At 27.0% G+C, this 16774-nt stretch overlaps 1 pseudogene; it reads left to right on the forward strand.

Moving 5' to 3' along the window:
* The first annotated feature begins 7750 nt into the window (after nucleotides 1-7750).
* LOC112769048 (indole-3-acetic acid-amido synthetase GH3.10-like) lies at nucleotides 7751-15268 on the forward strand (annotated as a pseudogene).
* The last annotated feature ends 1506 nt before the right edge of the window (nucleotides 15269-16774 follow it).

Genomic DNA, 16774 nt, shown 5'->3' on the forward strand with positions numbered 1-16774 from the left:
ACAAAATGTTTCATGACGATATATTATGTTGAATTTAAAAAAATAATAATAATTTGATGATAATAAATATTAGTGGTTTGGGTTGAAAGTTTAAAAGTGAGTGTGATGTGTGTTTTCATTATCCAGAAAAATAATTAACACAAATCTAATTGCAAGAGCTAACATTTATTCTCTTCTTAAACCTATAATATGCTCATCTCTCTAACTAAGTATTCACTTCTTTCTTCTGTCCATAGCCTAAGTGACTAACCTTAAATTAGGGAAGAAAAGAAGTTTTACAAGTAAAAAGGAATGTTTATATTAGATTCAAGCAACGAGAAAAAGTGAATCATCAACTGAAAAGGCAAGAGAGGAAAAAGTCAAAAATTACAGCTAAAAAGTAAAATCAAATTTGATTTGATCCAGAGGTAAAGCAAAAAAAGGAAGTTGTTATCTTTGTGCAACTAGTCTAACTTGTTGAAGTTGCCATTTTTCTGTTACACATTTTTGGATAAGAAGAAGAAAATAGAAATTACTTTTTTTTGTTGCAAATTAAAGATCACAGTTAAAATTTTGAACCAAAGAATAGATTAATGGTTCAGATCCTTAAAATAAAAAAAAAAGAAAAGTAATTAGGTAAAAATTTATACTAACTCTACAAGCCATGAATCATTGATGCTGTCCTATCTCTTCTTTAAGTCTCTATTCTGATTTTTGGAGAAGAAAAACAAAGTTAAATGTGTTCAACCAAACTCAAATTTTAAAAACTTTACTCTTATTTAAAAGGATAAACTACCAGAAATTGAAGTAAGGAGAGAGAGCACATTATTTAGGTCTTCGTAACATTTTTGCTACATCTTTTTCTCCTTCATCGTTTTACATTCAAATTTATATTCTTTAGTTTTATCTTTTTTTATTTACATTCAATAGAAAAAAAGCAAACATGTGAAGTATTAAAAAAAGTCATTGAAAAAAAGACAAAGAAAGTAATATTGGAAAAAAGTCAGAAATCATGTCAAACTCTTTTGTATGTATTTTTGTTTTATATTCATGATTCAGAGAGAATTTTCTTAGTAAATTGGGTGAGCACTTAGTGGTTAAAAGTTTAGAAAGTAAATCTAATCAAATTAAGTTTAGATAAAAGTTTGATTTGTCCTGATAAAATTGGGTAGAATCCTTGAGAATTGATGTTTGTAATTTTTGAGAAAAATAGTAGAAATTCTATCATAATTATGGTGGAGATTGAATGTAAGTCACATTATATATGGTGGTTGAAATAGAATACATAATTATGTTATTTACTCTTTTCTATTCTATTTCTATTTTTATTCTATATAAAGTAAAATAAAATTATTTTCTGCATAATTAATATTGCAGACTCAATAACAATTTTAATTTAAATCTGATTTAAAATTAAAATATATAAAATTAAAAGAAGTCATAAATTTAGTTCCTTCTCTAAGTCATTGAGAATTTTCATGATATCATTTTTATTCTCTCTGACCACTATAAATATGCGTGCATAAATGACTAAAAAATAAAAATACTATTTTTTAATATGTTAAAAAAATAAAAATGACAATAATTTAGAATGAAAGAAGTTGCAACATATTGTACGGAAAGAGTAAAGAAAATCAAGTTTCTAAACATGTATGTGCCCTAAATAAATTATGACTCGAATATATATATATATATACACTGATTTTCCCACTTGCTGTATCTTCTTTGCCCCACATATATAATTATACAACATAGATTTCATATCATATCATAATCCCAATCATACGTGCAATTTGTGTTGATTGAGGTCGACCACGTATACTCTCTTATTATGTGGAAATGAAATGGGGAGGTTTTGGTGAGAAAATGATAGGATAGATTTATCATCATCGATCGTCATTGGTTATTATTAGTGCAAGTCAAGCTGCCTTTTTATTGTTTATAAATTTAACTGTTTTAAAGATTAAAGTCAAATGCACTACCAAAAATGTTATTTAAATACATTTTTCAAACTATAATTACTCAAATAATTATTTAAAAAGAAAAAAGTAATTTGTTGTGGTCGGTAGTAATTGCAGCACATGGGTTGTATGCATGAAGCTGTGCATGTTGACAAGATCACATGCATTTATCTGAATTCTGAATGAAGGTATATAAAGATGGTATGAAAAAGACAATAAAAGAGACAACTGCTTTGACGATAAAATGTACCAAAATTAAAGCTATCTACTATCTACTCTTCAGCAAGGAATTATAACTATATATATATGTAGCATATTATTATAAATTTCAGTTTGTAAGTAATGTCTCAAACCTTATATATATAGTTCGAATGAAGAGAATAAAATGAATTTTAATTCATTGCATGCATTGTAGTAGCATGTTTGACAAAATTCTATGAGTATGTTATCAATTACAGTTCCCATTACTTTTGTAATTATGCTAGGTAATCAACTAAAATATAATCAACAATTAACTAACTATTAGTTGGACTCTAAATTAAATAAACTAAAAAAAATGTCTAAAATCAATTGAAAAAAATATCCAAAACATAAAAAAAATCTTTAAAATCATTGTAAATATAAAAAAAAACTCTTTTAATTATGATAAAAAATCTAACACATAAAAAAAAAACATCCAAAACTTATAAACAAAACACATAAAAAAAACACATTATTAAAAACCTAAAAAAAACATCTCACGTTATTAAAAAGAATCCTCTCGCTTTTCGATTCTAGAGAGATGGAAGCCGCAGTGATCAAGAGAAGAAGTAAGTACAAGAACGCGTGACTATTGAGACGGGCGACTTCTGAGCAACGGACGGTGATGATGGCGCCGCGCAACGACACAGTTTTGAAATGTTGTTTGTGGCATAACTGCAGAAATCGTTCGCAATTGAGGACGCGTGGACGACTTCTGAGCAAAAGACACAGAAGGAGAGAAGAAGAGAGGTAAGAGAAATGGGAGGCCACATATTTTTGGAGCGTAAAACTAATTTTTTTTTATTTTTAAAATCAAATTTTTTAAATATTAATTACTTAACTGTGAATAATACTACACATCTAAGTATTTTATTAATCAAATCTAATTAAGTTGGTCTAATATTAATAAAAATCAATTATAAATAATAATACTCCAAATCTTATTATTTAACTTAGTTAAATTTAACTACTACATACAGAATTAATTCCCTAAACTTTCTCTTTCTTTTTCTCCCATCAATATCATTTACCCTATTTAATTTTTAACGCATAGACAACATCTCTTAAAACTTTGACACAACGTACATCACCTATATATCACTTACCTTTAATCTATTTTAATCAATACTTTTATTAACTCCTCAATATAATAATTTTATTTACGATAAAAATATATTTAAAAATAATAATAAAAGTTATTAATTAAGATATTTTTTTTCTCTTAAAATTAAAGTAATACAATACGTGTGTCTTATATATAATATGAATTATGTGTGTGTGCTTTACTGTAACTGAAAAATGCTTTATATAATTGCTTAGTTGCTTTAACTGCTATTTCAATTCTAGCCTGTTTGTTGAGAATGGTTTTTAATACTTTTGATTTAGTAAATCCATTTTATTTTTATCAAGGCTTTAATATTAGAATAAAATATATTTTAAATTTATTTCAAAATTAACTCGATAATTTATAACAAACGTATATAAGCAAAAAAATTAGCCTCATCTTGCAATGCAAACACATGATGAAACGCTGTAACGTTTTAAAAGTATTTCAAATTTGTTGAAGCTAAAGTTTGAAATAAAAGAATGGATGTACATATTGAGAGAAACATCAAATAATTCACTGTCTGATGATGATGAGTTTCTATTTGATTAATAGTGTGATTTATGAATGATTGTCTTGTTATGCAGTTATCTTTAGGAGGACCCACTATGTACATCATAGAGGTATTGATGGATTGACAAGCCAATGCAAAATTGATAAATGTTTTTAATCTTTTATTAGATTCTCTTAAATATAAAATTAAAAAAAAAACCGCTAATATATATATATATATATGAACAATGTTAGAAAACTAAAAGGGCTGGGTATTAACAAAAAATCAGCCAAATACCTTTGAGTGAATCCAAAATTTCTACGAGTTAATATATATGGATATTTCTTCTGCTAAGTATCAGAATGTTTCTTTTTCATATTAAATGAATGTTCTTTTATATATTTTTCGAATTTTTTTGTATTGCAAATGTGAATGTCTCTATTTTTTTAAGAATTTTATATTTTTTTAAAATTTTATAGATATTTAATTATTTTTGCTAAAATATAACTGGATATTTCTTTTGTTAAGTATTATGATATTTTTTTTCATATTAATTAAATGAATATTTTTTTTTTATATTTCTGTAGTTTGCAATTTTTTTAATCATCAAAATGACATCTAATATCCCAAACGCGAGAGCAACATCGTGATGATGCTGCTACCGTGCGACTACTGTGAAAGCCATTGGCAATCCAAACTTCACATGATTACTTGCATCATAGTATCCTCCAACCAAGTCCACCTTCAAAAGCAAGAACATATATACTTCAATTTTCAACTTGGGAATTATCACAAACACCTAGAAATCTAGAACTAGAAATTGGCGTAACTAACTAACCCATTGTTCTAGACTATCAGTGAGGCCGGAATGGTGACGCCAAGAGATGCGCTGGTTGTAAGGAATTCTTCCTCCGTCGCCTCCTCCCTCCACGCCCGCCACTGCCTCCATGGCTTCTCCGGCTGTCCCCCCGCCTTCGGAATCGCCACCGCCTTAGGGATCGAGCTCAAGTTCAATTCTAACTACAACGGCGGCTCCGATAACACATCTGGTTCACGAAATGAAAGCGATTCTTGTCAACAGTGGCAAATCCGACGAGCCAGATGTCAGTGATAGAAGAGAAGTGAGTCACGGTGGAGAGGCGGAGAGGACTTGACGGTGAGAGAGAGAGAGGTCTGTGTGTGTGATTATTGGAGGTGGGTAGGTTAATGTGAAAGAGAAGAGAAAAATGTTTTAATTAGGTTTACTTAATCAATTCTAAATTTTTTAAATTTTGAATTTAAAAAATTTAAAATTAATTATTAATATAAATTAATGTAATTTTGGTTAATTTTTTGCTGGTCTCTTGATTCCATGTACTTTTCCTTAATAAAAATATCTAACCTTTAAATTTTTATTGATTCAGTTAAAGAAAATGTTAAAATCTGGAAATAATATCCTTCCATCATCATTCATCGTTAAAACTATCATCATCAGCATTAACAATAATCAAAACTACTTGCTCTTTTTCTAAATCCTAAACCTTTATAACTATTTTTCATCACCACATTTAATACCACAATAACAATCACATTACCACTACTAATAACATCACCAACAACACGGCTTAAAAAAAATTCTACTTTCACTAACACTAGCACTAAATTAAAATAAAAAAATGAGGACTAGCTAAAAGCCATTGTTGCCTAGGTCGCACCTCGATGCCGAGGCAAAGATTGAAGAACAGAACGATGAGGCGAGAACCACAATAATAGAATGACAGACCAGTGTGACACAACAGTAGCAAAATAAAAGCAGCGACAAAGCACGAGAGGCAGAAGATCAGGACATTAGTGAAGAGAGGGAAGAGGAAGAAGATGGAGGGAGACAAAGAGACAAATGGTTGATGATTTCGTTATGCTCCTTCGATGGTAGCGACCACTGTGGACCGTGGTCTCCACGGTCGTCGCCCCCTTCTGACCTCTTCTCCATTTTTTCTTTTTTCTTTTTTTTTTACTGTCACTCATCTCCTCTTCTATTCCTTTCTCTTCTTTATTATGGCAGCGATTATGACTCCCATCTTAGCCAACACCGTCCCATTTCCTTTTCCTTTTTTTCCTCTCCTTCTTTGTTCTTTTTTGTTTTTTTCACTATAATATTTTTGGTAAGAAGAGTATTAGGGGAATAATGAAAATTTTGAACAACATAAACAACCGTCAATCAAAATAAAAATATACTATACTCTAATTTAATGCTACTAATTAAATTTACTCTTTTAACTTTATTAATTCACATTGTTTACACATTATTCAAAAATCTTGTTGGTTACCTATATTTTTCCTTTTGGGTAAATGGTTACGCTGAAATACCACCTATTCTTTTTTTGGTGACATACGTGACCTGTTCTGATATAACTATAGATTTTTGTAGTATTTTTTATTTAACATTTTACACTATAATTTTTAATCATGACCATAATTTATTTTATGATTACGTGTAAGAATTGTGATTATAGTTTGTTCTATGGTCATAGTTTAAGTATGACTATAACTTATTTTATGATCATTTTATTTTAAAATTGTGATCAATGGTTACACTAATTTTAAATCATCTCCATAATTTAATCTACAGTCACTATTTAAACAAGATTATAACTTATTATATGTCACGCTATTTAAAAATCGTAGTCATAATTTATTTTATAATTACGATTTTAAATTGTAACCATTGCTTATTCTATTTTATGAGATTTGTTTCGTTTAAAGCATAATTATATTAAAAAATGATGATAATCACAAAATAAATTAAAAATTAAAAAAAAAACAAATTCAAATAATCTAAATAATAAAATTTATATTATAAACTAAATATATTTTTAATCCAAACTAGATAAATAATAATATATTATATTATATCCACTGTAATACGTGATAAAATCTCATAACAAAAAAAAATACAAAAAATATCAAAATATTATATTTAAATAAATAAAATATATATAAAATCTATCTCATCTTATATATCTATCAAAAATAATATTCTTCACGTCGCATTCTCCTACTAGCAAGTAACAAAAGAAATAAATATTTTCCTCATATTCCCATTCACATTCCTATGATATCCCTCTCTTTAATAATTAATTATTTTTGTTAAACAAAATTCAATTTTTACGACTAACATTAGTTTTAAGTTTTTTTTAATAGTTAGTATATTAGTGTCTAAATATTTTATTATTAGACATGGTTATTTCATAGAATATATATGAAGCACAAAAGTTATATTTCATAATTAAAATAATTTTATGTATATCCAAAATTTTACACCTATTTTTACCATACATATATATATAATATAGAAATATTAAGAATTATCAGAATTTATTATTTTTTTTATTATTTAACTATTAATTTAATTTTTTTTAATTTAGTTCTTTTAGTTTAGTAATCTAGTAACATATTTTATTCTATATTTTTAAATATTGATAATTAACTAATGATAAAAAATAATAAATTCTAGTAATTTTATAACATTTTTGTGTATATAAATTACAAAGTAAAAAAAAAACCTAGGTATACATATTATTATGATGGCATTTTGAAATGGTGGCTGACAATGAAATTGGAGGGAAAGTGTTCATCAGCTGTCATCACTGGTTGGCTTTGGTCCCTTTGTACCCCCCATGCCATCACAAGAATCAATCTCTCTCTCTCAAAAACGATAACACCATTACATGTATGTGGTCTACAACTCATTGTACTTTTTTACTAGACTACCTCTCTCTGCTCTGCAATATAAGCTTCATTGCTTCAATCCCCCTTACTCCCTTTTCTTTGACACAATACAACATCCAAATATATCAACAAAAGAGGAAAAAACAATTATATATTTTTATAAAAAGGGGGGGATAATTATTCAATGGTGGGGCTCCTCTCTCTCTCTCTCTCTTGGCCTTTTCTACCTACTTGCCTTCTACAAAAACCGGACCCTCCACTCAACCAAATATGAGATAATTATTCACTTTTAGTGCAACACTATTTGCTACAATAACACTATCATATATACTATATTATTCCATTCTACTAAGCTACTTGTTCATCATCATCGAGCCATGGATAAACATGAACCTGAAGCAGTTAGAAGCACTAGCAGTTATGTCAACAATGGCAACATCAATGATCATGAAGGCGACATCATTAGGTGGTTCGAGGAAGTGTCTGCCAAGGCCGGTGCGGTCCAAACGGAGGTGCTATGCCGGATCCTGAAAGAGAATTTCAAGGTGGAATATCTGAAGAAATGGTTATTAGTAGGGAAGGAAGAGATTAATGTGGCAGAGATGGATGCATGTGCTTTGGAATCTCTTTTCACTTCTGTGGTTCCTCTTTCCTCTCATGAGGATTTTGAACCATTTATTCAAAGGATTGCAGATGGGGACACTGCCTCTATACTCACTCAGCAACCCATAACCACTCTTTCCCTAAGGTACTATTCTATACTTCTTCTAGATTAATTAGGGTGTTACACCCTTTTTATGCATACAAAACATACTTTTAAGTTTATGCACATTTTTATAGGAATCAGAATATATATGGAATATTTTACTGGTATAGGTCATACATACTCTCTACTTATTTATTCCCTCTAGGCTCTAGCTCTAGCTCTAGCTCCAATTTTCATATGATGCTTCATTCATAAGGTTGTTTTATGTTGTCTCATGGAGTATAGTTAAGGATTCATTCATAAATTAAATAGCCCATGTGAAAATAATTAACATGACAGCCTTTTCATCATATGCAAGTTGATCACAGATCACCATCCATTTTTCTTTGGAAAAAAAAAAGAGAAAATTTTGATATTCTTGTGTGGTGGGGGTGGTTTTTGCAGTTCCGGAACCACAGAAGGAAGGCAGAAATTTGTTCCATTCACGAGGCACAAACAACCCTTGAAACTTTCACTTTATCTGCAGCATATAGATCAAGGTGTGCTTCTCAATGCAACCTCTGAGATTTGATTATTGTTTATTATTTGAGATTTGAACATGTGACTATTATAATGATAGGGTTTATCCAATAAGGGAAGGAGGTAAGATTCTTGAATTCATATACAGCGGCAACCAATTCAAAACAAAAGGAGGGTTAATTGCAGGAACCGCCACAACACACTACTATGCAAGTGAGGAGTTCAGGATCAAACAGGAGAGAACTAAGTCATTCACTTGCAGCCCCTATGAGGTTATCTCCGCCGGTGACTACAAGCAATCCACCTACTGCCACCTCCTCCTCGGCCTCTTCTTCTCTCATGATGTCGAATTCATCACCTCTGCCTTCGTCTATGGCATCGTCCAAGCCTTTCGCAGCTTCGAAGAGCTCTGGAGAGACTTGTGCCATGACATTCGACATGGCACCTTAAGTTCTAGAATAAAGGTACTCGCATGAAATCATTTCTTCCAAAATCTTAAATTGTTAGGTAAAATATATTTCTAATTGTATGTGGTGATGTTTGAACAAGAAGGTACCAAAAATGAGAGAGGCGGTGTTGGAAATCATAACACCAAACGAATGTTTGGCATCAAGAATAGAAGGGATATGCGAGGAGGTAGAAGTGATGGATTGGTTTGGTTTGATTCCAAAGCTATGGCCAAATGCAAAGTACGTGTATTCGATAATGACAGGTTCAATGCAACCATATTTGAAGAGGCTAAGGCACTATGCAAATGGGTTACCATTGGTGAGTGGTGACTATGGTTCAAGTGAGAGCTGGATTGGGGTTAATGTGGATCCAAGTTCACCACCAGAGAGTGTCACATTTGCAGTGGTTCCAACTTTCTCTTACTTTGAGTTCATACCACTTTACAGACACAAACATAGTTGCGGTTCCTCTCATGATGGTGGTGCTGATGATTTCGTTGAAGACAAGCCAATCCCACTATCTAAGGTTAAAGTTGGACAAGAGTACGAAATTGCACTCACCACTTTCACTGGTTTGCACTTCTTCTTATTCATATTCATCTCATTTTTCATCATTTCAATAAGTAAAACATTATTAACAACTCTTAATTATAGGTGGAAACTCAGTTACAGCTAATTTTACGTGAAGTTGATAGCTGAGAGTCGTTAGATGAAAATTTAATCAAATCAATCAAACCATCTAACAACTTTCAACTATCAACTTCATGTGAAGTCAACTGCAACTGAGTTTCTACCTTAATTATATCATAGCCTCGTACATATATAGCATATCAATTTTTTCAACTATTGCAGGTAATTTTGTTAACAAGTCTTTTAAACGTATATATTATGATTAGTTATTATTTATATACGATAAAAAATTAATTAATTAGTGTTTTTAATGAAACTCTTAAAACAACCACTAACATGTGGTAAAAATATAAACATATAGTACAAAACATAATTTTTTTAAGAATAAATATAAAAAATTAACTTTTAATGAACTAATATTAGTTAAATTTTTATTGTTAAATTATTTTTTAACTCTATTTTTTCAAAAGTATAAGAATTAAAATTTAAAATTTAGAATCTAGAATAAAAAATAATTTCCAAAAAGTAATTGAAATTGAGTAAAAAATTATATATCTTTTTAATTGAAATGTTTTTTTAATGGTGAACTTCAGGGAGTCATATTAAAATAACAAAAATATTTGGTAACAAAAAAAATTTGCCAAAAATAATTATAATTTGTCTAATTTAATATTTATTAATTATTACGATAATTAATAAATACTAAATAAGATAACTTCTCGCTGTTTTTTTTTGTAATTTTCCTAACATTACTGTAAAATAAAAGCTGTTTTTTTTCAACATATATATACTCCTCTTTTTTCATAGATTATGTATTATTGGTGTTTGATCTGCCATTATCTTTCTTAATAGACATATCACTTATATGAATTAGATCCTAAATGAATCTTTTGGCTTATCTTTCTTTTTTTTGTTGAATAAAGTCCATTAAATTATGCTATATAAAAATTATAAACAACCCACTAATAAGATCATGTTTGAGAATCATATCTTTTTCCAATAAATAATTATTTTTCGTAGAAAGTTGAAAAATAGATTATAATGGGAACTATAATTTTAAAATAAAAATTAACATATAAGCAAAAATAACATTTTGAAACTTATAATTTTATGCAAAGGTTACTATTTTTTAGTTGTAATAAATTTACCAAGTTGATGACCTCAACTATCAAATATTAAATAATAAAAAAATTATTGTTCTATACCTATTTTGTAATTATTGTTTATATATTATTTCAAATACTATAGATTATCTTAAAATCACTTGGCTTTTTATTTAAAGTATATAGATATAAATTAATGATCAGATAATCAATTATTATAAAAAGAAATTATACAAATAAAAATATTAAAATAAATTTAAGTTTTCATCATATTCCCAAACACACCCTTAGAGTTTATATTGGTTTTCCTTCAAAACCAATCACCAATAATGTTCTAACATAAGGTAGAGAAATCTTAGGTAAACTCTTTTAATTTGAAATACTATAATTATTATTTGTTGAATGGTGAATTGGTGATATTTCTGTATAAAAATATTTAGATATTTATGTACACTAAATATTATCTTATATTTATAATAATTATTCTCTATAAACTTTTTAATATATAAAAATATCAAAATAACATTTATTGTCATTTAAGGGTGAAAAATAGACAAGTGAAGCCATCATAGTTCTTTTACTCCCATTTCGATAACAGTACTTATACTATTACTTAATACTTTATAGGTGAATTTCATAGTACCTTTGTTGTGGTATTTAAATTGTCCAACTTATTTTTTAAAATAAAAAATAAAATATTTAAAATAAAATAAATTATTTAAAATTTATTAAATATTATTTATTTAGTTTTTTAATAACTTAGATATAATTTGATAGACACCATAACATTTACCTACTTTATATAAAAGTTAACAAAAATCAAAGTGATATATATATTATTAAAACAGAATAACAATATGCATGCTCTATATAAAAATATAGGATACAAAATTACTTTCTAATTCTATATCATCTATCATTAGAATAGTAAAACTTTTGTACTTCATTTTAATAGTGATAGATGATGAATAGTTACAGTATCAAATGGAATAGTTTACCTAAATAATGACACCAAGAAACTTTAGGTCACAAAGGAGGGTACCCTGACGAGTCATATGGCTATGGCCCTCAATTGAACATGCACAGGAAACTGTCTAGTAGGCAAGTAGCTAGTTACAAAAAGGCTAAAAGAGTCTTGGCCAAACCTAGTTACTTTCTCTTATAGTATATACATAACTTGTTTGGAACAAAAATTTGTTTAAACTGATTTAGAATAAATTAAATTGAAAATAAATTATTGTATTTAAAATTATTTATATAAAAATAAAATTGATTTAATTTTAAAATTAATATAATAATTTGACTTTATTTTTTATTTTTTATTTACTATACAAAATTATCACTAGACTACTGTCCAATCGTTCTTAACAATTTTAAGATTGTCAGACTTCCGCCAGTCACCTCTTTTGTTTTTCAAGTATAAAAATATCTTTTTATATTTTTATCGTACTAAATTATCTTAATTGTAACTAAATTTTATAAAACATAAACTGTTTTTGAACTTAATTATTAAAATTTATAAATTAAGTTAATTCTTATTTTTATTCATACTAAATAAAAAATTTAATCTTAAAATTAAATTAATTTCGATTCTAAAAAAGTTGGTTTAAAATGCATCTTACATAGATGATAAATGTGATTAATTTTTTTTATATAGAGAGAATTGGTGTGTAATGCATAGTTATTGAAAGAATTGATATTTTTTTAATAGAGCTTTTTTTAAAAAAATTGTTATTGCATTGAATATATCTGAGGGTCAAATTTATTATGAAAAGAAAAAAAAAATCTAAAGTTCTGATTTGAATGAGATAAAAATTTTTAAAAATTAAAATAAAAAATATAAGAATCAAATTTATACATTACACACCTTTTAAAATTTTAGAAATATAAATCTGAAAATTAGATTTATGTTTTAAATAATAAATTTGATAATCTAATTTATATTCACTACATACTAATAATTAAATACCCCATATTCTAACAATATTACAACACACTGTCTTCTCCCCAACATAAAGATAAAAAGTGGTTAGTTGCAAGAAAACACATTCTCTCCTTTTGGTAAAATAATTGAAACGTGCTCAATTTAAGGGCACTTACTTTAAGAAGAACCTGCCAATGTTTGGGCATAATTCGGCTACTTGGCCGAGTTGTTTAGCCATCTAATGGCCAAAAAGGTCCCACGAACCATTTTTATTTTTTCTTTTTGAACATTTTAATGCATTTTGACATGTGGTTTATTTTATCATTATTTCCATTTGATGTTATGTACCTATCATTTCAGTCTTTTCTGACAAGGATTTTACCATGACTTTGTCAGTAATAATTGACATTTTCAAATTCCAAAATCCAAATTGCAACAGTCCTTCCAAAGACTTTGGGCTACATTCATTCTCTAGTTTCTTACTCTTTAATTTCATAATTTGTTTCTTTTGAAATTCTTATTAGTGTGTTATTTTTTAATTAATCATTTATCCTAATAATATAATTTAAACAATAGATATTATATTAATTATGTTAATTTTTTTTTGTGAAGTTAATTACATATTTATTCACATAATTTTCTATTATTATTAATATTTTTTTTTATTGTAGAAATAGATATTATGAAACAGAAGGAATAGACTTTAATTTGGATGAAATACTCATTGCTATCTCAAATGTTGTTATAGCTATTGATAATAGTATGCCTTCTTTATTATCAAGATAACAGAACTTTTTTTTAAGCACAGTTTCTTTCAAAAGTAGAACTAAGATTTTCTAAAACGAAAATAATTGGAACAATAGTATTTTTCTATTACCATGGAAATAAATTTGATCACTTGATTATAAACTAAATATCTATACATGTAAAATAACTCCATACATTGAAACTCAATATATCTACATATTTTTTTATATATCAAAAAATAGAGAAATGTTAGATGATTAGTAGAATTTATTATTTTTAATTTGTAGTTAGTCAATGAAATTTAAAAGTGTGAACTAAAAATATTTTTTTGGATTGTTAAATAAAAAGTATTAACTGGATGATAAAAAATACTGACCAAAAATAATAAATTTTACTAATTTTTAAGCTTTTCTCTAAAAAAATATATGGATTTTATTTTATATATAAGTAAATATAGAAAATTAACTTTTTTATTGTAAAATTATTTTTTAATATTATATTGAATAATTTAAAATTTAAAAAAATTAAGTTGAAAAATAATTTAAAATAATTAACCGACCTTGACTAAAAGAATTAACTCTAGAGTGACTTAGCTTTAATGGAATTAAACAGCAACAACTAAAGAAAAGAATAAGAAGAAGAAGAAAAAATGAACGATGGAAAAATTAATGAATAAGTAAATTAAGAACAATAAAATTAACTATTAAAATTAATTATTTTATATTTATATATAAATATATATAATTTAATTTATTTTTAGTATATATTTATCGAAATTTAAATTTTTTAAATTTTATTTTTTACTTAAAAATAATAAAGTATGATCTCTAATTTTATCATTTATTTTATAAATAGGACAAAAAAAATATAAAAAATATTTAAAAATAAAAGATTATATTTTATTTTTTTAAATAAAAAATAAATTAAAAAATTTAAATTTTATTTATTATATTTTAATATATATTTTATATTAGTGATTAATTTTGATACAAAGAAATATTGAAATAATAATAATGTTTAGTAGCTATTATAGGACTGTACAGGTGCAGATTGGGAGATGTAGTAGAAGTAGGTGGATTCCACAATGGGACCCCAAAACTTAACTTCATATGCAGAAGGAAACTGATCCTAACAGTGAACATAGACAAGAACACAGAGAAGGACCTCCAAGCAGTGGTGGAGAAAGCCTCTCACATCCTCCAATCACAAACAAACAACAACGCCGAGCTTGTTGACTTCACAAGCTACGCCGACCTAACAACCCAACCCGGCTGCTACGTCATTTTCTGGGAGATCAAAGGAGAGGCACACGATCATGTGCTTCAATCTTGTTCCACTGAAATGGACGCTGCTTTTGTTGACTATGGCTACGTCGTTTCCAGGAAAACAAGCTCCATAGGGCCATTGGAGCTTTGCATTCTGGAGAAGGGTACGTTCAAGAAGATTCTGGACTGTTTTGTTGCAAATGGTGCCACTTTGGGACAGTTCAAGACTCCTAGGTGCACCAATAACCCTCTCTTGCTCAACATTCTTCATGCATGCACCCTTAAGATCTTTCGCAGCACTGCTTATGCTTAAACAAATTATTATCACTTCAACATTATAACTCTTTATCAATAATTAATTACTGCTTTCTTTTATTTCATTTTATTTTTTCAACATCGACCTCTTGATTGATTTTATGAAGTAATTAGTGGAAGCCTACTTGTTATCTAGTTAAACTTCAATTCATTAATTAATTACATTCTCCTTACTTATTTTTTCCATCGTTGTTACAAAAATATCTCTTTTTATAATAAAAATGTTATTTGTAAATTAAAATTAACCACTAAAATCAGTCATTTTATATAAATATATATAATAAAGTATTATTTTGGTCACTAACATTTGGTTCAAATTCTAATTTGATCTCTAACGATCATTAATATAAATGTTTTTTTAATTTTAAAGTGTTGATAATTGATTGTTTGGATTTGTAGTTTTGGTTATTTTTTTAACACAAAAAAATATATAACTTAACTAATAACGTTATTAACGTCTACACAGGGACGGACATACGGGGGCGAGTGGAGGTCTCGGCCCCTAATTTTTTAGAAAAAAGATTAATAGTAATAAGTTATTAAGTATGATTTAATTTTTTAAAAAATGTATTTAGTATTTAGTCTAATATAAATAAAATTTTAGTCTAACTTAAATATTAATGATTTCTAATATCTAAAAAGTAAGTAATAATATTTAAAAAATTTGAAAATATATTATTACTAATATTTTTTAATTAAATAAAATTCTTCAAATCCCATAAAGTGGATTTTTTTTTCTTCTTGTGAGCGTCCTTCTTGATTCGTTTGATATTAATTCTCTTTGTTTCAACTACTGCAATTGAGAGATATTTTTTAGCTATGAATATTGTGAAGAATAACTCAGAAACAAAATGAAAGATGAATTTCTTGCTATTTGTCATTTAATTATATTAAAAAGAAAATTGCTGAAAAATTTGACACAGATTCTATTACGGGTGAATTTTATGATATGAAGAATTGATCACTTCGTTAATAAAAAAATACATTCATATTTTTTATACTTTAAAATATATTCTCTATCAGTATATTTTTGTAATACATTTTACATTATATAATTTTTTGCATAATTTTTTAATATTATATATGTTATTGGTCCCCATAATAATATTTCTGGATTCGTTCCTGCGTCTACACATCTATTTTGTTCAATATTAATGTCAAATTGAATGATATGACCACATTGAATCTATTTAAAATTTTTTGAGACAGAAATATGACGTTGAAAACGTTAAGGACTAAATTAGAATTTGGTCCAAACATTAAGAACTAAAATAATACTTTATCTAAATATATATAATTTAATCTATTTTTAGTGTATTTTTTATATTTTAATATATGTATTTTATACTATTAATTAATTTTAGTGACTAATTTTAATGTACATCAAATATAATCTTTTAAAAATATATCTCAATTGATTTTATAATATACTGTCATTTGATTTATTTGGCCTCTAAGACTAATCCTATGAAAAGCAATCTAAATCAATTTACATTACACTTTCTTTTCCGATAACGTAGTTTTTTCTTACTTGATAATAATACACGACTTTACCCATTTAACTCATGTTCTCAAATTTCTATGAAGTACGAATACATACAGGTGGTACATACACAAATTACGACACAAT

Source organism: Arachis hypogaea, chromosome 18, assembly GCF_003086295.3.
Source record: "Arachis hypogaea cultivar Tifrunner chromosome 18, arahy.Tifrunner.gnm2.J5K5, whole genome shotgun sequence".
Taxonomy (NCBI): Eukaryota; Viridiplantae; Streptophyta; class Magnoliopsida; order Fabales; family Fabaceae; genus Arachis; species Arachis hypogaea.